General features: G+C 43.5%; 1 long non-coding RNA gene across 1 annotated transcript in view; it reads right to left on the reverse strand.

Annotated features, from left to right (window-relative positions):
• LOC141134528 (uncharacterized) overlaps positions 1–25,980 on the reverse strand; it is a 228,072-nt gene that overhangs the window by 24,753 nt on the left and 177,339 nt on the right. Inside the window, exon 2 of the long non-coding RNA XR_012243188.1 lies at positions 7,056–7,216. This is a non-coding gene — a long non-coding RNA (uncharacterized lncRNA). The remainder of the gene's footprint in view (positions 1–7,055; positions 7,217–25,980) is intronic.

Genomic DNA, 25,980 nt, shown 5'->3' on the forward strand with positions numbered 1-25,980 from the left:
TGTCATTTTTGTGGTCAAAAAATAATGAATTGAAGTAGTTAAAATAACAACTCCCTAGTATTGTTTAACAATTACTTTGATTTATGGAATCATTCAGGTAAATTATTTTAGTTTAACTTATCCTACAAACATTATCATCTGTTGAAAAAACAGAAAAAAAAAATATTTCATTCTAATTCCTGTTTAGGAAACTAACATCAAGCTAACAAACTATAGTGCTTTGAGATGGTTCAAGATGAACTTTTTAAAGTAACCACTTGGGGGCCTCATATGACCCAAATTCTGACTCACAATGATTGCAAAACATTGTCAATGAACAAAGAACTGCCCACATAGCTTGGAACATACACTACTCAAAACAAGAAACAGAGAAGCATAAGTAGGCTTATGACAGGCAGGAAATAAATATAGCAAAATAAACAGTATCATATACAATGTGTGTGTGTCTTTACTGTATAAACAGTATATGTTATCGATAGATAGATAGATAGATAGATAGATAGATAGATAGATAGATAGATAGATAGATAGATAGATAGATATCTTAGATTGTAAGCTCTAAGGAGCAGGGCCCTCTGATTCCTACTGTATTAAAATGTATTGTAGTTGTACTGTCTACCCTCAAGTTGTAAAGCGTTGCGTAAACTGCGCTATATATATCTTGTATAATAATAATAATTATATATATATTATATAGATTCAAAGTGTATACTGTATACAGTGAAGATAGATTTATTGACCCCGTAGTAAGGAATCTGTACCATCTACAGTGTATCATAGGGAGCCAAGTCGAATTGGTAATTTAGGACGCTAAGCTTTTAAATAGTCTCTCTTTGCATTACATTACGATTATAATCCTCTTTTTATTCTCTTACAGTGTAGTTTTAGTGTTTTTAGTATCTTTAACTATTCATAGTCCTACTGAGTTAAGAACATAAGTCGCCAAGGACAAAGAAGGATTTATAAAATGTTTAAATTGCTTCTTTAAGAAAATGTGGGCCTGGTTTATACCTGATAAGAGAAAAAGTGTCATCTATCCTTGATTTGCTATACATTTATGACAAAATTATCACTTTCTATAGGATACCATTTACGGAAACTCAAAAAATTCAAATTTGCATTAAAAAAAAAAAAGAGGAACTACACTGCACCTGAGCACCACGAACCAAAATGCTGTTTAATTCGTTTTTAATATTCAAAGCAAACTCCCCCATCCATCCGTGGCTCTATGCTTTATTTTGCTGAGAAATCACTTTGAAAAACACCCCCCTAGCATTCACAGATATCAAGGATAACTTGCCACAAATTTGTGGCAGTGTTGGATTGTAAGTCTGGTAACTTTCTGCACATTTTCACTGGCAAGTTGTAAACTTGCAGAGCACTTGAAGCACAAATTCTAGTTGACACGTTTCCAATTTGTAGCAAATTTGCATGGCAAGTCTCTAGCGAGAGCAAAGTTGCAGTGGTGAATCTACAGCAAGAGCTCTGCAAGTCTACAGCATGAAAATTCAGACACAGTGACCCCTGTGGTGGGATGACTATTGCACAACACAACTGAACCAGAACTTGCACAATGTTTGCAAAAAAGTTGATCTGGAGTCATGCAATGCGGACTTGCTCCAATTGTGCAACAAACCTGTGAAGCCTGGCAAATCTAGCAATAGCTTAGGAAGTAATTTTCAAGCTTGCAGCACAATTGCTTGCTATCTGGGTTTCTGGCCGTGGACAAGGGCAGATAATAATCCCAGTATCCTATTCTCTTTGTATGCTTCCTTTGTGTGAAACCCCTGGTGTTCCTGCCAGTTCCTCTGCTTTCCTAGTAAAGAATGACCACACTAAGCTTGAGAGCACATCGTGGTCAGTTCTCTAGCTGTGCTGGGAACTCAGTGTACTTTCCTCCAATGATCAGACTTGTCCTGACTAGAGTTGGCACTTTTTCTACAAGCCAAACCCGGACACTTTAGCAGCACACAGCAAAATCTTTTTTTTTTAGTATACACTATAGGATTATAACAGACCTGGGACACATTTGGGCGCTCTAAAAAGAATAGTAATGTGGCGCACATAGTGCCCCCTCACCCTCCTGTCAGGTCTGGTTCTGAGCTACATTGGTATCTGAATATTATGTCCAGGTTTCAGGCGGACTAAAACCCAGACACCTGATTCAAAACCCGGACTGTCGGTGAACCTCGGACAGTGGCAACCCTAGTCTTGACACGCCCCCCCTACACAGCCATTCACTGGGAAGCTCAGTGTGCTGCTGCTTCTCCTCACTTCAGCTCTAATGCAGCTGAGAACAGAGGGAATGTGATCACTTATAAAAAAGGGAAAAAAATAATTTATAATGTTCTTTTATATCTATACAAAAATGTTTTGACTTTCATTTTAAATTGAATGAGTTGTTTTTCTAGGTGATCATTTACAGTCACTTTAAAGCAGGATGGACTTCTCAATCACATGATCATTGAGATTAACTGTCACAGTTGTCACATGATTGGCAACCTGTCCTGTTAGCTTCCAATGATAAAAAAAAAAAAGACCAGGAGCACTCTGTGACAGCTCATTCACTGTGCTGAGAGCCCACAGTAAGTGCCCTCTCAGCATAGAATCCTCCATCCCCAATGGACGCATATGTACAGTGTGTTGGCATTAAGACCCCCACTCTTCTGCTGCACATATGTGTTACTTGGTCAGCAAGAGGTTCCGTTCTCTCAGGTCAATATCACAGACACAGGGACTGATTGTCCTAAGTCACACACATCACCCACAAAAATGTACACATATAACAATCTCAATCCCAGCCCTTGCTTTTACAAACGTGTCCCTGTTCTCCAGCAGTTTGAACATTATGTTCTCAATAGTAGAACATGGCTGTTTCAATAGGGATGATAGTTCTCCGCTGGAGTAATGTTAGTGCCCACACAGTTCCCTTACTGTTTAAAACTGAAGTTTAGGTACGCATTTTATACAATAGCTCCATGGTTCCAGCTTGGACCAGCGTAGGTATACATGTGCCTTATGTAGTGGTACCCCAGTAGGGGCTGCTAAGTAGTGTGGCCCACCTGTCACCCTGCCCAGCCTGGCATTCACTTCCAGACACTCCAAGACAATGAACAAGTCCATCAGCTTTGTTTTAGTATTTTATTGAGGGGTTAGAACATTATTTGAACATTATGTTCTCAACAGTAGAACACGCCTGTGTCAATAGGGATGATAGTTCTCCGCTGGAGTAATGTTAGTGCCCACACAGTTCCTTTAATGTTTAAAACTGAAGTTTAGGTATGCATTTTATACAATAGCTACATGGTTCCAGCTTGGACCAGCGTAGGTACACATGTGCCTTATGTAGTGGTACCCCCGTAGGGGCTGCTAAGTAGTGTGGCCCACCTGTTACCCTGCCCAGCCCGGCATTCACTTCCAGACACTCCAAGACAATGAACAAGTCCATCAGCTTTGTTTTTGTATTTTATTCAGGAATTAGAACTTGGATGGGGTTAAGGAATTCTTGGGATGCCCAGAAAATGATTCTTGCATGTTTTGGGACAATTCAGATATTCTCCTTCTGCACAACACTTGCCGCAGACTATTTCTCCTTCTCCCTCCAGCACAGTTCTTTAGGCTCAGCCAGCACATGGTTAGGCCTAACTCTGCTTTCAGCCAGGCCTTAGCAAAGTTCCTTATTACAGGCAGGGACCGCGGACCCCTCTAGTGTACCAAGAAAAATAGGAAAGTCTTTAGTGCTAGCTGACCTTTCTGTTGGACTACTGATCCCAGTCAGCCCTTTGCAGACCCTGACAGCTCTCCCAGCTGCAGCAGCCTAACTTTGCCAGTAGCATCACAATCTCTCCTGCTGGCTCTACATCCATCTCCGACTGCACACTCCCAATCCTTTCCGGCATGGCTCTCCCAGCTCTCCCGACTGTGCCTACCATTCACAGACACCTGATGGATCCCTCCTGGAGACTTGCCCGGCAGTATTCCCCGCTGTCCTCTCCTGCTCCTGTTCAGGACACCCCTTGGGTTGTGTGGGGTTCCTGTTCAGCTCCGAGCCCATGGCCCAAGCCCCTGGCCCAATAGACAGCAGGCAGGCAGACAGAGACAGGAGAGGACAGGAAAGGAGAGCCGCCCGCCGGATTGCCGAGCGGGGATCTCATGGTGCGCGGCCGCATTGTAATTCCCACCTTCTGGAGCCTGTAGCGCCTATGATATACGTCACACATCCCACGGTCCTGACATTGGACCAGTGGGACGTCCATCATAGGTGCTGCAGGCTCCAGAAGGCGGGACCTGCTATGTCACTCGGCCACGCTCCGGGTCAGATCAGTCCCTGCTCAGGCTCGGGGCTAATAATAGATTTGTGAATGCCCGAGACCCGGGGGTTTTTGGGGGCCCACTCGGGGCTCCAGCCCCCCTTAGCCCCCCTCCCAACGCCACTGTGTAGCTGTATGAATGATATCATGTGGTTGTATGAATGATGTAATTAAAACAATGTTGGAATTAAGACTCAGCCTTAAAATGTATCTAAACCCAAACAAAAATGTACTATATTGCAGAATACCAGTAAGGTACACATGGAAGGGCCCTGCACACAGCAAACAAAACAAAATGTTTTTCCCATCGCAGTTACCAACTAGTAAGCAAAAGAACAGCAAAAAAAACAAACAAACACTGTCTAAAAATTTGGGTTTAAAACAGAGGTTTTAGTTCCACAACATTTGCAAATATATGTGGAAGCAGCACTGCCCCATCAAGGCCCCTCTGTATAGCGAATGTGCTAATTGTAGTCTATGAGAGTCTCCCTCTTGGAGCATATTTAACAATGTATATCTTAGGCACAGGTATGCCTGGAGGGAGCCCATTTCTCCTTAAAAATGCAGAGACACACCAGAAGATCAGCAAAGTACAATGGCAGCTGAAGACATCTAATGTGTCCTTGCACCATATCCAGTAATCTAAACAAAAATGGCGACCGTCCCAATATATAACTAGCTTTTATAGCAAGGTATACATGGAAGGCCCCTGTACAAAGTAAACCAAACAAAATGTATTTCCCTTTACACTTACCAGCCAGTCATCAAGTAAAAACCCAAAACAAATTACACTGACAATTTGCATTAAAAACAGAGGTTTTAGTTGCACAACATTTGCAAATATACACTCACTGGACACTTTATTAGGTACAGTGGGGCAAAAAAGTATTTAGTCAGCCACCAATTGTGCAAGTTCTCCCACTTAAAAAGATGAGAGAGGCCTGTAATTGTCATCATAGGTATACCTCAACTATGAGAGACAATTACAGGCCTCTCTCATCTTTTTAAGTGGGAGAACAATTGATGAAATACTTTTTTGCCCCACTGTACACCCTACTAGTACCGGGTTGGACCCACTTTTGCCTTCAAAGCTGCCTAATTTTTCGTGGCATAGATTTAACAAGGTGTTCGAAACATACCTCAGAGATTTTGGTCCATATTGACAATGATAGCATCACGCAGTTGCTGCAGATTTGTCGGCTGAAAATCGATCAATGCGAATCTCCCATTCCACCACATCCCAAAGGTGCTCTATTGGATTTAGATCTGGTGACTGTGGAGGCCATTGGAGTACAGTGAACTCATTGCCATGTTCAAGAAACTAGTTTGAGATGATTTGATATTTGTGACATGGTGCATTATCCCGCTGGAAGTATCCATCAGAAGATGAGTACACTGTAGTCATAAAACGATGGACATGGTCAGCAAAAATACTCAGGTAAGCCGTGGCGTTTAAACGATGCTCAATTGTTACTAAGCCAGAGTGTGCCAAGAAAATACCCCACACCAATACACAACAATACACCAACACTACTAGCCTGAACCATTGATACAAGGCAGCATAGATCCATGCTTTTATGTTGTTTATGCCAAATTCTGACCCTACCATCTGAATGTCGCAGCTGAAATCCAGACTCATCAGACCAGGCAACGTTTTTCCAATCTTCTATTGTCCACATTTGGTGAGCCTGTGCGAATTGTAGCCTCAGTTTCCTGTCCTTAGCTTAAAGGAGTGGCATCTGGTGTGGTCTTCTGCTGCTGTAGCCCATCTTCTTCAAGGTTTGATGTGTTGTGTGTTCAGAGACGGTATTCTGCATACCTTGGTTGTAACAAGTGGTTATTTGAGTTACTGTTGCCTTTCTATCATCTCAAACCAGTCTGCCCATTCGCCTCTGGCCTCTGACATCAACAAGGCGTTTTTTGCCCACACAACTGCCTCCCACTGGATATTTTCTCTTTTTTGGACCATTCTCTGTAAACCCTAAAAATGGTTGTGCGTGAAAATCCCAGTAGATCAGTCGTTTTTGAAATACTCAGACCAGCTAGTCTGGCACCAACAATGCATTGAGTTACTGCCATGTGATTGGCTGATTAGCAATTTGTGTTACCAAGCTATTAAACTGCTGTACCTAATAAAATAGCCGCTAAATGTATCTGGTATCCACATTGTCTTATCAAGGCCCTTTTGTCTAACTCAATTTCTAGCTTGGTTTTCTGTTCACTAACAAAGCTTGGCACTTGGTCTGAAAAATTCTTAGAAGGCCCTTCCACTGCTTTAAGCTGCACACTTTTCATTTGGGGAATGTTTTTTCTTTAATAAATTATGGTCCTTACAAAATTTTGCACCTCCAATACATGGGTTCATGGAATGGTCTCTCAGGGCTACAAACTAGAATTTTGCACATTTTAGAAGATTCCAATCAAGTTCCCTCGGATCTAATGTTGCTAGGTGTAATTTTCCCAGTTCCTTTGGCAACAGAGTTTCTAGGATATTTTTCTACTTCACTATTCCCATACCCAAAGGGAGCCCAACCTTGGATCTCAAAACTCTGACTGCCCTAATTTTAGTTCAGAAATTATAGACTGAATCAACCAGATCTGTCTTCACCTCCCAGAAAGATGCGGAATGTATCTTTTTTGTCTGTTCCCTACTGCAGTAGTTATTATTAATTTGGAACCACTAATCGATATGAGGATAGGAGTTGCCTATCTATAAATTTCCATGTCAACATCAAAAATGAGTACCTTATTGGACAATGTGGCTTTGACTGTTCAGATGTTACAACCGTTCGGATGGATCCTAAACTTCAGAAATCAGTCGTGGAACCAACTCGTCATTTGGAGTATCTAGGTCTTGTCTTTCTTTAGATTCTTCAAAGCAGATTACAGTTCTCAAGTCAAGTCCACTTTGCATGAAATAAAAAGACAATCCTGTCAGCCACCAATTCCTAGATGCTAAAACGTAAAAATAAAATACCTAAAGCTGCTAGCTTTACACACGTCACATATATAGTGCAAAAACAATTATAAATATATATACACTGCGCTAAAATGTATGTCTAAACGTGCACAGTGAATAACTGATCTCAAATTAAAAAAATAATGAACCAGTGAATTATAAATGTTAATACACATATATCATACTATGGATATAGTTAAAGTGCCTAGTGCATAACTGTGTATTACAAGCCAAAAAATAAATAAAATAAAAAATATTATATATATATATATATATATATATATATATATATATATATATATTAAAATCAAAAAACATATATATATTAAAAAAGCAGCAATATATCAAAGTGCTTCTGTGCTTTCATATAGTGTCCAAATAAGTCAATAATGACCATGCTTTCATGCAGTGTCCAAATACTGTGGGGACGGAAAGTATTCAGACCCCCTTACATTTTTCACTCTTTGTTATATTGCAGAAGTATTATACTTCCGCTCAGCACTTCAGCGAATGCACAAAGAGAAAATATACAACAGACTTCTGCAGAACACTAAACAGACTACAGGTGACCTGATTCTCCATCAAACTTTTTCATCTCTCATTCAGGCTTCCTCTCAATTTCACCACTCTGTATCTGTATCATGCACTCCCTACTTTTCCTTCTCACAGTTGCATCCTCTCTCAAATTCTCACTCCTTCACCCATCTTCTCCACCCCACAGCTTATATATATCACCCTCACTCCTGTCTTCACCTTATTACTGCACTTATCAGCTCCTGCTAATTCTGAACCCATATACCAATAAAACCTGAAGGCCACTGGGACGTGTCCCCCCCACATAAGTCACACTCCCATATCACCTCTCTCACCCTTCTGCTTCTCCTAACTTCTGGAGATATTTCCCCAAATCCTGGACCGCCATCATTTACCTTCGGCCAACATACCCAGCACCCCCCTTCCTCTGATAGCAGTCCACACAATCTCATTTCTATTCCTCTTCAGTCTAGAACAAGCCTCCCCTTCTCCTGTGCCCTTTGGAATGCCCGCTCTGTTTGTAACAAACTCACCACCGTCCATGACCTATCTCTATCACAAACTCCCTGAACCTACTTGCAATTACTGAGACCTGGATTCAATAATCTGACCTTCCTTCTCCTGCTTCTCTCTCCTATGGTGACCTCCTGTGGACTCACTCTCCCAGGCCTAGTGGACGGGAAGGAGGTGGTGTTGGAATCCTCCTATCCCCTCAAAGCACTTTTCAGGTTCTTCATCCACCCCCCTCTATGTCCCTCTCTTCATTTGAAACTCACTGTATTCGTCTATTTTCTCCAGTTTCATTGAGAATTGCTGTAATCTATCAGCCCCTTGGACCGGTATCAAACTTCCTTGACGACTTCTCTGCCTGGCTACCCTACTTTCTCTCTTCTGAAATTCCAACAATCATTCTTGGTGACTTCAACATCCCTGTTAATTTTAACACTCCCGCTACTTCTAAGCTGCTGAGCCTAACCTCCTCTTTTGACCTAAAACAATGGACTAGCACTTCTACTCACTCTGTTGGCAACTGCCTTGACCTCATATTCTCCTACCTATGCACACCGCATAACCTCTCCAATATTCCTTTTCCTCTCTCTGATCACCACCTTATTAGTTTCACTCTCTTCTTGTCTGCCTCTCCCTTGCCTTCCAACTACCAAACTATTACCCGTAGAAACCTTCACCATCTTAACCCTTCTCTTCTTTTTTCTGCTACAGATTGTCTTTACGACAAAATTTCATCCTTGGCCTGCCCCAACTTGACCATTTCTATCTACAATAGTTAACTGTCATGCACCTTGATCACCTTCGCCCCCCTCACTACGCACAGAATCAGGCCCCAACCACTACAACCCTGGCAGACAGACAATACCAGAAGCCTCAAAAAACGTAGCCGCGCTCTTGAGCGTCTGTGGCGTAAAACTAAGTCACAGCAAGATTTCAGCCTATATAAATCTGTCCTCCAAAAATATCATTCCTGCCTCCACACTGCCTCCACACTCACGTAGTCCCCGTCAACTCTTTTCTACCTTTACCACTCTAATTTGTCCTCCATTACCCCCACCCACTAACTTACTCACTGCCCAGGAGATTGCTAATCACTTCAAATATAAGATTGAGACAATTTGTCTTGAGATCTCTGCTCTACAGATATCTCCCTCACTTTACACTCCTTGTCCTCCTGCACAATCAATACTTCCCTCTTTTAACCCAGCTACTATAGAGGAAGTCACTAAACTTTTTTCTAATGCCCACCTAACCTCCTGCCCCCTGGACCCTGTTCCTTCTCAAATACTATGGGCACCATCTGACTCAATCCTACACTCCTTAACTCATATCTTCAACCTCTCCCTCTCTACTGGCTTCTTCCCCAACCCTCTAAAACATGCGCTAGTCACTGCCATACCAAAAAAGACCTCACTAGACCCCACCGATCTTAACAACCTAAGACCCCTCTCTTTACTCCCTTTTGCCTCCAAACTCCTTGAACGTTTAGTCTACATTCGACTGAGCGACCACCTCATTGAGAATAACCTTCTTGTCACCTTCTGTCTGGAATTTCGCCCGCAGCACTCCACAGAAACTGCCCTGCTAAAACTCACAAACGACTTACTAACATCCAAAATCAACGGTCATTATTCCATACTCTTACTCTTGGACCTTTCTGCTGCCTTTGATACAGTTGACCACCCCCTCCTCCTCAAAAAACTCAATTTGCTTGGTCTCAATGGCTGCACTCTCCGTTGGTTCGAATCTTACCTATCTCATCGCACCTTCAGTGTCACTTACAACTCCACTTCCTCTTCTCCAACTCCTCTTACCGTTTAGGTTCTGTCCTTGGACCTCTACTATTCTCAATCTACACGTCGCCCCTGGATCAGCTGATAGCCTCCCATGGCTTTCACTACCATTTATATGCTGATGACACCCAAATCTATCTCTCTGCCCCTCAGCTCACCCCATCAATCTCCTCACGCATCACTGATCTACTAACAGACATATCAGCCTGGATGTCAAACCACTTCCTCAAACTGAATCTATCTAAAACGGAGCTCTTAATATTTCCTCCCCCACGTGCCTCTTGCCCTGACTTCTCTGTCAAGATCAATGGCACATCTATCAGTCCATCCCCGCATACCAGGGTGCTAGGGGTAACCTTAGACTCTGAACTGTCCTTTCAGGCCCACATACAATCCCTGTCTAAATCAAGCCGCCTTAGCCTCCGCAGCATTTCCAGAATACGGCCCTTTTAAACTAATGACACCACCAAGCTTCTAATTCACTCCCTGGTCATCTCTCGCCTCGACTACTGCAACTCCCTCCTCATTGGATTACCTTTACATAGACTATCCGCCCCTTCAGTCCATAATGAATGCCGCTGCAGGACTCATCCACCTTACCAACCATTCAGTGTCCTCCACCCCTCTCTGCCAATCCCTCCACTGGCTTCCACTCACCCAACAAATAAAATTCAAAGTACTAACAATAATTTACAAAGCCATCCATGACTCTGCCCCCAGCTACATCACTAACCTAGTCCCAAAATACCAACCAAGCCGCTCTCTTCGGTCATCCCAAGACCTCCTACTTTCTAGCTCCCTTGTCACCTCCTCCCATGCTCACCTCCAGGATTCCTCTAGAGCTTCTCCCATCCTTTGGAACTCCCTACCCCAATCTGTCCGACTGTCCCCTAATCTATCCATCTTTAGGCGATCCCTGAAAACCCATCTCTTCAAAGAAGCCTATTCTGCTAAAGTAACACTGTTTTAATTCCTCCATCAGCTCATCCCCTCACAGCTATTACCTTTTGTATCAATTGATCCTTCTTTTTTAGATTGTAAGCTCTAACGAGCAGGGCCCTCTGATTTCTCTTGTACCAAATTGTAATGTAACTGTAATGTTTGCCCTCATGTTGTAAAGCGCTGCGCAAACTGTTGGCGCCATATAAAACCTGTATAATAGTAATAATAATGTCAGAGCAAATGAGAATCATGAGGTCAAAGGAACTGCCTGAAGAGCTCAGAGACAGAATTGTGGCAAGGCACAGATCTGGCCATGGTTACAAAAAAATTTCTGCTGCACTTAAGGTTCCTAAGAGCACAGTGGCCTCCATAATCCTTAAATGGAAGACGTTTGGGATGACCAGAACCCTTCCTAGAGCTGGCCGTCCGGCCAAACTGAGCTATTGGGGGATAAAAGCCTTGGTGAGAGAGGTAAAGAAGAACCCAAAGATCACTGTGGCTGAGCTCCAGAGATGCAGTCGGGAGATGGGAGAAAGTTGTAGAAAGTCAACCATCACTGCAGCCCTCCACCAGTCAGGGCTTTATGGCAGAGTGGCCCGACGGAAGCCTCTACTCAGTGCAAGACATATGAAAGCCCGCATGGAGATTGCTAATAAAACACCCGAAGGACTCCAAGATGGTGAGAAATAAGATTCTTTGGTCTGATGAGACAAGATAGAACTTTTTGGCCTTAACTCTAAGCGGTATGTGTGGAGAAAACCAGGCACTGCTCATCACCTGTCCAATACAGTCCCAACAGTGAAGCATGGTGGTGGCAGCATCATGCTGTGGGGGTGTTTTTTCAGCTGCAGGGACAGGACGACTGGTTGCAATCGAAGGAAAGATGAATGCGGCCAAGTACAGGGATATCCTGTACGAAAACCTTCTCCAGAGTGCTCAGGACCTCACACTGGGCCGAAGGTTTACCTTCCAACAAGACAATGACCCTAAGCACACAGCTAAAATAACGAAGGAGTGGCTTCATAACAACTCAGTGACTGTTCTTGAATGGCCCAGCCAGAGCCCTGACTTAAACTTAATTGAGCATCTCTGGAGAGACCTAAAAATGGCTGTCCACCAACGTTTACCATCCAACCTGACAGAACTGGAGAGGATCTGCAAGGAGGAATGGCAGAGGATCCCCAAATCCAGGTGTGAAAAACTTGTTGCATCTTTCACAAAAAGACTCATGGCTGTATTAGATCAAAAGGGTGCTTCTACTAAATACTGAGCAAAGGGTCTGAATACTTAGGACCATGTGATATTTCAGTTTTTCTTTTTTTAAAAATCTGCAAAAATGTCAACAATTCTGTGTTTTTCTGTCAATATGGGGTGCTGTGTGTACATTCATGAGGAAAAAAATGAACTTAAATGATTTTAGCAAATGACTACAATATAACAAAGAGTGAAAAATGTAAGGGGGTCTGAATACTTTCCATCCCCACTGTATGTCATTAATGACCGTGCTGAAAACAATGCTTCACTAATCCAATATTGATAAAGGTCCGTGTAATCCAAAAGCTGTGATCAAAGCCGTGCTAAGGTGTCATCACTCAGGTGCCCCCCTTAGGTAATAAATGCTCACCTTGGAGTGTGCGACTTTGCAATTAAGCTAAGTCAGAACACGCATGTGAACCGCATCTGGGCTCTATAATGGTATTGGGCTCCTGGATTCCTTAGCATACACCAACCAGGGTATGAAACAGGAAAAACTCAATAGTGCAAGTACAGTTTGAACCATTTATTAAATAAAGCAAAAAAGATCCCCTTCAGAGGTACTCACACAGATTAGGTGTGTCAGTGCACCACTTTATAGTAAGCCTATACTGGTGTATACCAATGGTGGTATCGGGATGATGCGGGCGTCCTCCTCAGTGCACAAGATGCCTGCTGTGCCATCCTGACCCCTCCCCTTTAACTATATCCATAGTATGATATATGTGTATTAACATTTATAATTCACTGGTTCATTATTTATTTAATTCAAGTCCACTTTGCATTAGAATCTTGGACCTAATGGTAGCCTCCTTTGAGGCAGTCAATTTGTCCTCTTTCTCTCCTGACCTGTACAACACAATGGTCAATCAAGTACATGGGCAGACTGACTTATTTGGCACTAAGGACCAGGTTTTTCCTGACCTGGTAGTTTAGGCCCCTTTCACACTGACAGACCGATCAAGTCCACCTGTTCGTTTTTCAGGTGGACCCGATCAGACAGTCCATTGCTCTCAATGGTGCTGTGGATGTCAACAGACATGTCATCTGTTTCCAGCCTATAGAGGACAGCGGGCTGTGTCTGTGCCCACTCTGCCTCAGCGGAGCGGACAAGGGCCTGTCATCTGCCTGCTCAGTAGAGAGATCCCTTGCTGAGCAGGCACATCCGCTCGTGGACTCTGCCAGTGTGAAAGGGGCCTTTGGAATTCAGTTCTGGAATTGGGGAAGTCCTTCCTTCTAATCTTTTGGAGGCTCCTCCTCATGTTAGATTCCAGCCTGTCTGTACAGAGGACTTGAGTCCTGAGTACCCTGTATTTACAGAGTACTTGATTGTCGTAGAAGTCTCATCTCCTGATCATTTCCTGAAATGTTGGGTGAAATGCCTGTCTCTGCAGCAATGGAACATTTTGTTGGATTGAGTCAGACAAAGCCACGATGGTGACGCTTGTCAACCATCAGGGAAGTATCAGAATTCTAATGCTGCGTACAGACGATCGGACATTCCGACAACAAAACTGTGGATTATTTTCCTTCGGATGTTGGCTCAAACTTGTCTTGCATACACATGATCACACAAATGTTGTCGGAAATTCCGAACGTCAAGAATGTGGTGACATACAAGACGTACGACGAGCCGAGAAAAATGAAGTTCAATAGCCAGTGCGGCTCTTCTGCTTGATTCTGAGCATGCGTGGACTTTTGTGCATCGGAATTGTGTACACATGATTGGAATTTCCGACAACAACTCTTCTTGTCGGAAAATTTGAGAACCTTCTTTCTCTCAAACAGTTGTTGTCGGAAATTCGGACAGCAAATGTCCGATGGAGCCTACACACGGTCGGAATTTCCAACAACAAGCTCACATCGAACATTTGTTGTCGGACATTCCGATCGTCTGTACGCGGCATTATGCTCACAGACACTTTTTTTCTTAGGGCTACAGCTCTTAATAATTTCTGATGTTGTATTGTCACCCTTTCCGTGTTTTCCAGCTGGACTACCATTGGAGCAAAACAGGATTATTTTTTTACAGTGCTCTACAAAACTAAGTATTCTTTGGTGAGAGTTTAGCTTTACTTTAATTTAAAATAACGAGATTCATAAAAATTATTGTGTCTGTGTCCGCTACTGTTTGTCTATCCAGTGTTCACATGAAAGACTTATAATAGCCAAAATAAAATATTGTAAATATCTCAAACTTCTTGATGGATGAATGCTTACATGACGTCAGAGGTGACCTACTTTTCATAACAGCCAAGGGTAAACCAACTAGAAAAAATATTCTTACATAACTATCCTGCTAACCAGTAACCACACAGCCTCTTATTCTCACAATAGAAGAAGATCCCAGTATGATTTGGTTCATATAAAAGAAGGAGCTGTCATATTTCTTCAGCAAAATCTTATCAGATGTCCAGCTACAAAAAAGAAAATATCATGCATTTATTCATAGCAGGCTATTTGTCATTAGGTAAAACCACTTGGTTTGATCACTAAAACAACATTTTAGTTTAAAGAATATAGGGCTTAAAATGCTATTTTTATTTCCTTAGCATGCATTTATAAAAGTCCTGCAAACAGAATATCTTAGCTTAAAGGGGATTGCCCAGTCTCACTGATTTAAAGGATAAGTGCACTTTTACACATGCAGTGTTCTACCATTTATGCTGGGAAATATTGCCATAGACGTTTATGAGGGTTGACAGCAAAGGCACTGTGAGCCCTAACAAGGTTTGGCTGCAGGCAAATAACATTGTGGAGAACCTTGGTAGGATGGCAGGTATACACCTGGAGCAGAGAATGGTGAGTTAGTTTGGGTAGAATGTACAAATACACTTATCTTTTTGTGTTTTTTTGACAGTTTTATGATAGTATTACAACATTTTTGCTTTACTGTATACCATGCCTTCAACACTTCTGATTAGAGATAAGTACATTTTCATATATTATTGGCCTCTACATTACATACATATCAGGAAGATCAAGGTCAGTTCACTAGTTATCATGATGTGGTTACATACTTACATAGATTTTAACCACTTCAGCCCCGGAAGGATTTACCCCCTTCCTGACCAGAGCACTTTTTACAATTCGGCACTGCGTCGCTTTAACTGCTAATTGCGCGGTCATGCAATGCTCTACCCAAACTAAATTTGCGTCCTTTTCTTCCCACAAATAGAGCTTTCTTTTGATGGTATTTGATCACCTCTGTCGTTTTTATTTTTTGCGCTATAAATGGAAAAAGACTGAAAATTTTGAAAAAAAAGGATATTTTCTACTTTTTGTTATAAAAAAAATCCAATAAACTAAATTTTAGTCATACATTTAGGCCAAAATGTATTCGGCCACATGTCTTTGGTAAAAAAAATGTCAATAAACGTATATTTATTGGTTTGCGCAAAAGTTATAGCGTCTACAAACTAGGGTACATTTTCTGGAATTTACACAGCTTTTAGTTTATGACTGCCTATGTCATTTCTTGAGGTGCTAAAATGGCAGGGCAGTACAAACCCCCCCCAAATGACCCCATTTTGGAAAGTAGACACCCCAAGGAAATTGCTGAGAGGCATGTTGAACCCATTGAATATTTATTTTTTTTGTCCCAAGTGATTGAATAATGACAAAAAAAAAAAAAAAAAATTTACAAAAAGTTGTCACTAAATGAAATATTGCTCACATAGGCCATGGGCATATGTGGAATTGCACCCCAAAATACATTCAGCTGCTTCTCCTGAGTACGGGGATACCACATGTGTGGCACTTTTTGGGAGCCTAGCCGCGTACGGGGCCCCGAAAACCCAGCACCACCTTCAGGATTTCTAAGGGTGTACATTTTTGATTTCACTCCTCACTACCTATCACAGTTTTGAAGGCCATAAAATGCCAAGATGGCACAACCCCCCCCCAAATGACCCCATTTTGGAAAGTAGACACCCTAAGCTATTTGCTGAGAGGCATGGTGAGTATTTTGCAGCTCTCATTTGTTTTTGAAAATGAAGAAAGACCAGAAAAATTTTTTTTTTTTTTCTTTTTTCAATTTTCAAAACCTTGTGACAAAAAGTGAGGTCTGCAAAATACTCACTATACCTCTCAGCAAATAGCTTGGGGTGTCTACTTTCCAAAATTGGGTCATTTGGGGGGGGGTTTGTGCCACCTGGGCATTCCATGGCCTCCGAAACTGTGATAGGCAGTGAAGAGTGAAATCAAAAATTTACGGCCTTAGAAAGCCTGAAGGCGGTGCTTGGTTTTCGGGGTCCCGTGCGCGGCTAGGCTCCCAAAAAGTCCCACACATGTGGTATCCCCGTACTCAGGAGAAGCAACAGAATTTATTTTGGGGTGTAATTTCACAAATCCCCATGGCATGTTTGAGCAATATAACATTTAGTGACAACTTTGTGCAAAAAAAAAAAAAAAAAATTTGTCTCTTTCCCGCAACTTGTGTCACAATATAAAATATTCCATGGACTCGACATAACTCTCAGCAAATAGCTTGGGGTGTCTACTTTCCAAAATGGGGTCATTTGGGGGGGTTTGAACTGTCCTGGCATTTTATGCACAACATTTAGAAGCTTATGTCACACATCACCCACTCTTCTAACCACTTGAAGACAAAGCCCTTTCTGACACTTTTTGATTACATGAAAAAATTATTTTTTTTTGCAAGAAAATTACTTTGAACCCCCAAACATTATATATTATTTTAAAGCAAATGCCCTACAGATTAAAATGGTGGGTGTTTCATTTTTTTTTTTCACACAGTAATTGCGCAGCGATTTTTCAAACGCATTTTTTGTGGAAAAAACACACTTTTTAAAATTTTAATGCACTAAAACACACTATATTGCCCAAATGTTTGATGAAATAAAAAAGATGATCTTAGGCCGAGTACATGGATACCAAACATGACATGCTTTAAAATTGCGCACAAACGTGCAGTGGCAACAAAATTAATACATTTTTAAAAGCCTTTAAAAGCCTTTACAGGTTACCACTTTAGATTTACAGAGGAGGTCTACTGCTAAAATTACTGCCCTCGATCTGACCTTCGCGGTGATACCTCACATGCATAGTGCAATTGCTGTTTACATTTGACGCCAGACCGACGCTTGCGTTCTCCTTAGCGCGAGAGCAGGGGGGACAGGGGTGCTTTTTTTTTTTTTTTTATCCCCTATGATAGCAATAGGTAGTGATAGGTACTCTTTTTTGAAAAAATTGGGGTCTATTAGACCCTAGATCTCTCCTCTGCCCTCAAAGCATCTGACCACACCAAGATCGGTGTGATAAAATGCTCCCCCAATTTCCCAATGGCGCTGTTTACATCCGGCGAAATCTAAGTCATAAAATGCTTGTAGCTTCCGGTTTCTTAGGCCATAGAGATGTTTGGAGCCACTCTGGTCTCTGATCAGCTCTATGGTCAGCTGGCTGAATCACCGGCTGCATTCTCAGGTTCCCTGTTGAGACAGGAGAGCCAGAGAAAAACACAGAAGACGGTGGGAGGGGGGGGGGGGCATTCCCTCCCACTGCTTGTAAAAGCAGTCTAGAGGCTAATTAGCCGCTAGGATTGCTTTTACATGAAAGCCGACCGCTGGCTAAAAAGAATGATACCAAGATGATACCTAAACCTGCAGGCATCATTCTGGTATAACCACTCAAAGTCGTGAATGGCGTACCTGAAGACAAAAAAATGGTTAACAATAAAGCACAGTAAACGGTATAAAGTATAAAAAATTGCATACCTGAAAAGCAAACATGATAAAACATAATAACAATAAAACATTGCAGAATAGAATACAGTAAAAAAGAGCAGAACAATAGAGAGAGAATAGAGAGAGAGAGAACAATAAAACGACAACTATTTTTTTTTATTTTTGTTTGTGTTTTTTTTTTTTTTTTTACACTTTTTTTTTGTAACTGTAACTTTTATAACTGTAACCGGTTCCAGGTTCGGGTCTCTCAAAATGCGATGGCATCTTGGGAGACCCTGTGAAAGTGTGCCTAGTCTGTGCAATGCTGTACCCTACGCTAATACTCAACTAGTGAATGGTAGCGTTCAAAACATTCACCAATGCAAAGACCAGGATTATCAGGACAGGAGGGACAATAATAGCGGGTGTCACGTCTATATCCGCGCTTGCTGCAGACACATCTTTTTTGGGGGGGTTCGTTGGGTAGGGGTACTCGGGAGGACATATAAATGCCTCTCATGCAGCCGACTGCATTTGGTTGGGGATGTGAATGGGGGAAGTACGGGCGCTGCAGAAGCGGTGGGTTCACAAATTAGGATTGGCGAATGCAGCAGGAAGGGCACTATGGGCACGACAAGCCTATGTTTGTCTTTTTGGTGGCAGCGGGACACTACTTGTGCTTGCCACCTCACCAGCTTGAACTGCACTTATGGGACTCGCCACGTCACCAAGTGTTACTGCAGTGCTGGTTTGACTACAACCGGGGTGTACTAGGCCGCTGGCGCTTGCCAGTTCACCAAAATGCTACAAAAAAAAGTGACAGTGATTGATCGATACTGCACTTGGGTGGGCTGGGCCAGGCGGAGGGGCAAAACGCAGGTGCTAGCAGGTATCTGGGCTGATCCCACTAACACTGCGTTTTTGGGAACCCTAAACTGCTGGGGACGCTAGTATAGATCTGATCGGATCAGATATTGATCCGATCAGATACTATACCACTAAGGGAGGCGTATGCTGCGTGTGTGGGTGTTAGCGGTACTGGCGCTAATCTGACGCTGCCTGGGGCTGGTGCTTGCCAGTTCACCAAAATGCTACCAAAAAAACTGTTAGCGATCGCAGGGATCAGGCCTGACTCTGCGAACGCTGCAGTTATGCGTTTAGTGTTTTGTAAGTGACAGTGATCGATCGATACTGCACTTGGGTGGGCTGGGCTGGGCTGGGCGGAGGGGCAAAACGCAGGTGCTAGCAGGTATCTGGGCTGATCCCGCTAACACTGCGTTTTTGGGAACGAACCCTAAACTGCTGGGGACGCTAGTATAGATCTGATCGGATCAGATATTGATGCGTTCAGATACTATACCACTAAGGGAGGTGTACGGTGCGTGTACGGTGCGTGCGTGGGTGTTCGCGGTACTGGCGCTAATCTGACGCTGCCTGGGGCGACGCATATCACCGCCGGGCGATCAGGGGGCTAAACCTTTATTCGGTAATAAACGGCGGGTGCCCTGACACTATATAAAATAAACAAACTAACCAGCGTCACCCGTAACAGTTATACGGTAATCAGTGGTGAAAGGGTTAACTAGGGGGCAATCAAGGGGTTAAAACATTTATTAGATAGTATATGGGGGTCCCTGTCGCTATAAAACTCTGACGGTGAACCTAAATATTTACGTTCCTAACTAGCGTCACCAGCGACACTAATACAGCGATCAGAAAAATGATCGCTTAGCGACACTGGTGACGGGGGGTGATCAAGGGGTTAAAACTTTATTAGGGGGGGTTAGGGGGGTACCCTAGACCTACAGGGGGCTAATACTAACTGTCCTACCACTGCTAACTGTCACAAACTGACACTATGCAGTAATCAGGAAAAAAAAAAAAAAACCTGCTTGGTGTCAGTTTGTGACGGGGGGGGGGTGATTGGGGGTGTTTAGTGTGCCTGGCATGTTCTACTGTGTTGTGTGTGTGTGTTGGTGCACTTACATGTCTTCTCTCCTCGGCGCTGCAACGGAAACTGGCCAGCCGAGGAGAGATGACATCACATCCTCTGCCTCTGTGTACTATACTGAGGCAGGGGATGTTTCTCATTGGCTGGGAGCGATCGCGAGGGGGGGGCCACGATCGGATGGTCTCCCCCTCATCTCTGATCGCTTCCAACCAAACGCCGACTGCCGATGGCACCGGGGGGGGGTCCGATCGGACCCCCCGCCCGCGGGAAGGCAATCACGTACCAGGTACGTGATTTTGCCTGCCCGTGCCGCTCTGCTCACGTATATATGCGTGAGGCGGTCGGCAAGTGGTTAAAGATAAAAAAAAAAAAAAAAAGCAAAGGTCCATCTAACTGTGGGACTGGCTATCTGTGGTTTCATAGTCAGCTCCCAACCGTGCATGCACAGCGGTGCGTTGCCTCTGTGAATGATCTCACAGCCTACTGGTACCTGTGACGTGTCCCAAGAACCAGGTGGGGGCCGAACTTCTGCTTGGATTGCCTAGGCAGCAAAATCAGGTACGTCCCCCCCCCAAAAAATGTCCAAAAGTTAAAAAAGGAGGAACAGAGGATGCAGACAAGCAGAACTTCCCTTTAAGGGTGAAATTCTGCTTCAACCCTCTCAGCTAATTCCACACCCTTGGGGAGGGAGTTCCACATTTTAACTGCTCTAGCAGTAAAGAACCCTTTTCACAACCTAAAGCAGGGTATACACGTTCATTTTTTTTCCTTCAACCAGCAGGTTCAAGGGAAAAAAAATGACAGATTCCCACATCAACACAATCAATGAGTGATGCAGGGATCTCTCAAACTGCGGTATTGTATTCTGACAGTGGGGACTCCCTCCCATTCATTAGAAAACACTGATCAGTGCTGCAACCATTGACTGAAAGTGCTGACCGAATGCTGGTTTTCCAGCAATACTGTTCGACCAAAGCCAGTTGTTAGACCTGCTTATGTCAAACAGTTCGACGGACCGAAAGTTGGCCGGTTCCTGCTGAACCAACAGTTATTCAGTCCATGTATATGTTAAACCTCCTTTTTTCTATTCTCAAATCGTGGCTGCGTGTCCTCTTCAGGGACCTTAGAGCAAATAGTTATTTACAGTCACTGAAGTCACTTTTGATATATTTGTACATTGTAACCAAATCCCCTTTAAGCGTCTCTCCTCCAGAGTACTGTAATTTACGTCATTAATCTTCATAGCTGAGTTCCTCCATCCACTTTATTAATGTTGTTGCCCTTCACTGAACTTTTTCTAATTTCTATTTTCCTAAGGATTGGTGACCAAAACTGAACTCAAATTCAAAATGAGGCCAAATCATTGTTTTAAAAAAGGAGTAGAATTATTGATTTATCTCTGCAATGTATGCCAGTTTTAATGCATTTGAGCAACTTGGCAACTTGGAACCCCTCCTAATGTGTACTGTATTTTGCATTTGTATTTTTAGCACTATCACATTACACATGCATTGTTGTTTGTTTGCCCTAAAATTATTTTGTCCCTTCCTCAATCCATAGCTAGGAAATGCTCTGTATAGCTAGTCTTATGCTCATTTCAGTGTGTCTTTAGTTTCTATTCTGAGCACGTGTAACTGCTGGAGCTAGACATACTATGATTTTTGATCTATTTGATGTTCATCTGAGAAAATCTGCACACATTTTGGATTAAAGCTTTCTATGATCTGCAAGATGTCATTTGGATTGAGTCGCTGTCTACTAATTCTGCTGAGTCTGTAAGCTACAGCTATCTTGCCACAACTGGAGTAGTTATAGAGCTCACACTTGCAGTGCTTAAATTGGAGAGGCAGAACAGGCACAGAGTTGTATAGCGTGTTTCAGTATTGAACCTCATCTGCCATGTAGGTGCCAAACTTTTATCAAGGTCCTTCTGTAATGATGCTATATCCTGTGCTATGGTTATTCGTCCAAGCATATTGTATGGGTCGGGAAAAGTGGACTTTCAACTAGTCTTTAAACTGGTTGTAAAGGCTCAAGGTTTTTTTACCTTCATGCACGAAGGTAAAAAATCCTTCTGTGTGCAGCAGCGCCCCCAACCCCCCCAAAATTTACCTGAGCCCCATCTCGATTCAGCAATGTGCATGAGAGCCTCAGCTTTCCCAGGTCTCACCTTCCTCATTGGATGAGACAACAGCAGTAGCCATTAGCTCCAGCTACTGTCAATCACAGCCAGTGAGCCAAAAAGGAGATAGTGGGGGTGGGGCCTACTGTGCTTCGTGTGTGAATGGACACACAGAGCAGCAGCTTGGGAGCAGCTTGTTATGGGGGCACTAGGCAGGAGGAAAGGGCCTGGAACACCAGCGGGGGACCTGAGAAGAGGAGGATTGGAGCTGGTCTGTGCAAAACCACTGCACAGAACAGGTAAGTATACATGTTTGTTATTTTAAAAAAATAAACCTTTAATGTCACTACAGTATGTCACATGGCAATCATCATGAATACATGTTTTCTTGACACACAGTTTCACAATTATTTCTATTATTTGGAATATATAATACAGCATATATAGGTGCGTGTTTATACATAATATATACAATTATATTTTACCCACACCAGCATTTCTTATGTTAATTTTATGCTTTTGTCCTACAGCGGCCCTCTCAGCAATACTTGATATCATTCATCCCAGAACAAGAACTTTTGTGACACATTATATCCAGTTTAACCAAGGGCTCAAATTAAAGGTATACACTAGCTGATACTTCTTTAACCAGTTCTGGACCAGCCGCTGCAGTTTTACTGTGGCAGGTTGGTCCGGCTGCGCGAAATCACGTTAGTAGTATACGTTCCGCGTGGCCGGCGGGGGGCACGTGCGCCCCCCCCGCCGGCCGCGACGATAGGATTCGATCAGGAACTGATCAATCCCCAGGCCCAGGCAAATGAAATCTGGCCTGGACCTGGTGATCGCTCCTGGCAAATGAGATCCTTCCCCTGCATGTGTAAGTGTAAACACAGCAGGGGAAGTGATGTCATCTGTCCTCGTGTCGGTCTTTTTGTTCCAGACCGAGAGGAGAGAGCATCTAACAGTGAGTTGCACCAACACTACACTGACACCAGGTCACATAGGCACACAATTCACCCCCCGATCACCCCCCTAGTTAACCCCTTCACCGCCTGTCACTGTGTTACCCAGTACAGCAATCATATTTTTTTTTGATCGCTGTACTGGTGTCATTAGTGACAAAAATCAGTGTTAGGGTAATTGGCGTTAGGCCCAGATAGGTCTAGGGACCCCCCCAACCCTCCCCCAAATAAGGGTTCAACCCCTTGATTACCCCCTGTCACCTGTGATCACAGTATAAGTGTCACGGGTGACACAGTTTATCTTTTTTTTTAATAGCGTCGGGGCACCCGCCGTATTGTACCCAATAAAGGTTTAACCCCCTGATCACCCGGCGGGTGATCAAAGTTAGGTTTTAGCGTCAGATAGGGTCTATGTCGAATACGGGAGGCGTGATGCAGACGTGAGACGTCTGACGGGGGAGGGGCCCGAAGGTGGCACCGGAGTGGAGGACGGAGGCGTGCAGGATGGAGCGGGTCGGCGTGCACGGGTCGGCGGCGAGGAGAGAGACTGCTGTCGCCTTGCGCACTGAGTGACTGAGAGGACGCTGCTGGCTGCTCTGTCACACCGGCAACGGAGTAAGAAACGGACCCCCACGTGGAGTGCTCTGCGGGGGAGAGAGACAGGCGTACGGAGCTCCAGGGCTGGTTGAGTGACAGGAGGGCCAGCATAAGATCCACTATGTGCCAGCGTCTCACAGCAGAGCCCGTGCAACTACGAAAATAAAGTTACTGTACAGCGGCATCCCCCCTGTCCCATCCTGCTCTGGATTTGGCTGTTAATAGTACAAGAGGAAACATTACAGCATATTGTAAAACAAGGAATTGGTGAGTTAAAAGCACAGAAGAAGATCACCTCCCCAGGTATGATTATTTGATGTGATGAACTGTTAAATGACAAATGACAATGACCAGAGAGCCTTGATGTTAAATAAAGGTGGAGGAAGGAAAGGAAAAGGTCATATAAGAGACTGTTCATAAATCCCGGTAATTAAATGCTTAATTGCAAAAAAGTATCATCAGTAGGGAGGTGGGGAGCCCGCAGAAAGGGATATAGGAATCTGAAAGGTATAGAGGCGCTGTTTAACGCCGGACCCCCTGCTAGACGGAAACTATTTACAGTTTAGTAGTTCCAGCAGTGAGTGTTATACAGAGCAGCAAGGGTTGAAGACTGGACGGAAGGCGGGTATGCGACTGTTGCTTAGGATTTGAATTATCCAAAGCAAGTCCAGGTGTAGCATGAGAGAACGCAATCAGAAAACAGCTGAACCCAAAACCCCCAGGGAGAGCCTCAATACAAGTACAATACAGAAGTACCTCAAGGAAGTGAGTGCCAAAAGTCCGGCTGCTGACATGAAACAAGCGGGAACGAAAGATAAAAAAACTCAGCTAAAACAAAAAGGGGGACAGAGGGAGAAGCCCAGAGAAGATATGGAGCAAGAGGGCGCTGGTGCTATGAGCGATTCAGAGGAGCTAAGAAACGCTATACCCTTTATAAGTAAAACAGAGATGACAGAAATGTTCACTAAGTTGGAAAATGTTATTAAATCAGAAATATTAAATGTTCGGTCAGACATGAGTCATCTGCTGCGTAGAGTGGAAGAAATAGAAGAAGCCACGGATTCCCAGGCGAAAGAGATACAGGATTTAAAAGAGCGAATGAGGAAAATGCAAGACGATAACCGTTTATTGATTTACAAACTAGAAGAACAAGAAAATCAAAGTCGAAGACAAAATCTACGAATAAGAGACCTCCCTGAACAACAGAATGAGGACTTAAGGAATAAAATGCAGAAAATTTTCAACCCGATCCTGGGAAGAAGGGAAGATCAGGTTCTGAGGATTGAAAGGGTCCATAGAATCAGAAAACCTCCGAATATAAGGCAAGACATCCCAAGAGATGTAATAGTTAAATTCCACTCATATGAAGACAAGGAGAAGATATGGACCAATCTTAGAGGGGCTCCCCCTCTTAGCTTTGATATCAAAGAGTTAAAAATCTTTTCAGATTTATCAGCGGAAACATTAGCAAGAAGAAGGCAATTAAAACCCCTGTTGGATCAACTGAAGAAGGCTAACCTAAAATATAGTTGGGGGTTTCCAACATCCCTACTTGTGACAAAAGAAGGTAGAACATATAAAATGAGGTTCCCGGAGGAAATGCGGGACTTTTGTGGAAATCTGGGGATCACACCACCAGAAGTACCTAATTGAGGAAAATGGAAAAGAGATAAGAGGACAAGGGCAAGAAGAAGAGAGGGATGGAGGACTTCTTTCAGAGGACTCTTTTTTTTTTTTTCCCTTCCTTCTCCTAGCCCCCCACTTATTGGGTGGGAATGGAGGGGGAGACTGTAGACCGAGACTTGTGATTATGATCTGAGGTGGGGTGGGAGGGGGGGAAGGGGTAAAGGAATATGGGATAATAGCAACATAAAAGGCTCAGAGCTGGAGGAGATATGGAGGAGATCTACGACCCGATGGGTCTGTGCGCCATGGCCCCGCTAGCCCTCTTCCCTGTCATATAAGGTGGCGGGGGGGCGGCAGCGGTGGCCACCGGAGGAGTGTCACCCCTGGGAAAGAGGCTCGCGATATGAGATCCAGACGGATTCATATGTGAGGGCTGATGGCTGGTAGGGCCAGGAGGAAAGGGAGAGGGAGGGGGAGGTGGGGTGGGGAGGGGGCGAAGTAAACTGCAGAGAGGGAGTACACAGAGGTCGGTTGAGAAAGAGAGATGGAATATATGTATGTTTGAGTTAAAACTATTGTCCTACAATGTTAAGGGTCTGTACCCCCCAGGGAAAAAGACATAAGTTTCTCAAGGAGCTCCAGCACTACAGAGCGGATGTAGTATTCCTCCAGGAAACACACTTGACCCAGGAATCAAATATAAAATTATATTCTCCACGATTGCCCACCTGGTATT

Source organism: Aquarana catesbeiana, linkage group LG03, assembly GCF_042186555.1.
Source record: "Aquarana catesbeiana isolate 2022-GZ linkage group LG03, ASM4218655v1, whole genome shotgun sequence".
Classification (NCBI taxonomy): Eukaryota; Metazoa; Chordata; class Amphibia; order Anura; family Ranidae; genus Aquarana; species Aquarana catesbeiana.